At 41.3% G+C, this 2,195-nt stretch overlaps 1 pseudogene; it reads right to left on the reverse strand.

Annotated features, from left to right (window-relative positions):
- Window positions 1-598: 598 nt before the first annotated feature.
- On the reverse strand, window positions 599-718 carry LOC115032878 (annotated as a pseudogene).
- Between the last annotated feature and the right edge of the window lie 1,477 nt (window positions 719-2,195).

The following is a 2,195-nucleotide window of genomic DNA, read 5'->3' on the forward strand; positions in this document are numbered from 1 at the left end:
CCTGCTAATGTATATGGCACCAGGCAGGAATCCTTTCAGATTGGCCCCCATTTCCCCCAGGCATGCAGGGAGCAGGACTGGTGGTCATCTCAGTCTAGCTCCCTATTAGGGCCCCATGGTGTTGGGTGATCATCTCAGGCTGGCTCAGGCCCTAGTGGCCCCATGAGAGGTTTGTCTGTTTGTCTGTCTCAAGCTCACCTCCATCTAGGGCCCTTGGTCCCAGCTGAGGTTCTTCTTGTCTCTTATTCACTCTCTACCCTGGGAGCCTGTTTGGGGCAGCCAGACACTTCTCATGTTAGCTCTCTGTCTGGGCCCCCTGGTGCCCGACTAGTGGTTGTCTCAGGCTCCTTTTTTATTTCCTTTTCCTTTTCCTTTTCCTTTTCCTTTTCCTTTTCCTTTTCCTTTTCCTTTTCCTTTTCCTTTTCCTTTTCCTTTTCCTTTTCTTTTCTCTTTCTCTTTCTCTTTCTCTTTCTCTTTCTCTTTCTCTTTCTCTGTCTCTCTGTCTCTGTCTCTCTCTCTTTCTCTTTCTCTTTCTCTTTCTCTTTCTCTTTCTCTTTCTCTTTCTCTTTCTTTTTCCTTTTCTTTTTCTTTGTCAGGAAGTGTTAGGCTACTACTCATTCAGATGTTCTCGGGCCAGTGAGCTTAGACATAGCCTCTCTGCTCTTTGCCATCTACTGACACACATATGATACACACCTGAAATGCCTCTAGAAGCCGGTCAATTATCTGTTCTTGTTCTCCTTCCCTTACCATTGAAATCTCAATTATGTATTTGAGAGAAAACCTGTAATGTTTGTGTTTTTGAATCTCAGTGTGTAAAGAAGAGATAATTGGGAGAATCACTAGATAAAGTACATTATAAACACGTGTATAAGATGTCTTAATGAAAGCCATCATTTTATATAATGTATATGGCTAACAAAAGAGAGACAATGACAACTATATCCTTAATATTTATCTTTATAATACAGAAAATAAGAATACAGGTGAAGAGAGGCTGTTAAGTGTGTTGTGCAGGAAGGAAGGGAGAATTTAGATCCATATTTTAAAGAGTTAGTGTGTTGTGAATAGGAAGAAGAGTGGGAAAGAGAGGAGAGGGGAGAGGGGTAGGGAGAGGAGAGAGGAAGAGAGAAGAGAAGGAAGGAGAAGGGAGGAGAGGGGAAGGAAGAATAAATGGCCTCAGAAGTGCTGTTGTTAAACATGTATATTTCTTCTGTATAGAAATGTATCTGTAGACATTGAAGAAAATACTAGCACCGAGGTGAGTTAGGGGAAGAGCTGAACAATAGGCAGTGAGGAAAACCAGAGGCTTTGATGAGGAAGCAGATGTGCTGTGCAGTATAGTCCATGCAGGGGAAGATCAAGGCTCCAGGGAAGTGTTTGCATGTGGGACCAAATGCATGTTTGGGACAGGTTTCTTTTGATTTACACAGAAAACAAAACGAGCAGGACTCCCAAGCCTGATTTTTCACATACTACACATAAGATCCTGGGATAATTCCTTAATCTGTCCTGCTTACACATAAAACCATCATTTTAGGACCATTACTCAACTGCTATAGATGTCTCATGTTTTGTATACAAAGCTCTTTCTGTCCAAAGGCTGTTCCTTCAGGTACCTCTCCAGTTCAAACAAAACTTAATGGTCCTCTTTGCTAGTCTGCCAAGTGTTGAGCTCTACAAATCTCTCCCAGTAGACATCCTTAGCTTGAGAGCTCTTTCCAGGTGGGAAGTACTTACTAGTTGCATCCCTAGCTCCCAGCACACAGTGCTTGCTAAATGAGTATTTGATAAATGTAGTTTCTTCACTTACCAAAGGGAGATTTGGTGTGTCATACATTTTCATAGAAATTAAAAGTTATTTCAACTTATATCCTGTCCATTAATAAAACTGAGCTGGAGACAGACTTGATTTGCACAATCCTTTTAAATGCCCACTGTCTTTACCTTGTTTGACTTTATGTGTATGTCTGGGCACCCGAATAAGGTATGGGTCAATACGAGCACTAAATCATTCAAAGACATTTGTAGTTTCTGAACCTATAATATGGACTTGCCAAAGCTGTGCCGAGCAGACCTCTAACAAACACCTAATGAACTTTATTAAATGAGTAGATCTAAGACGGTTTGGGCCGAATGTCTTCTTGGAAAATTCCCTTTATATCTGAGTATTCTAGTTTATTCTCTGCGAAATG

This window comes from Mus caroli, chromosome 12, assembly GCF_900094665.2.
Source record: "Mus caroli chromosome 12, CAROLI_EIJ_v1.1, whole genome shotgun sequence".
Lineage (NCBI taxonomy): Eukaryota > Metazoa > Chordata > Mammalia > Rodentia > Muridae > Mus > Mus caroli.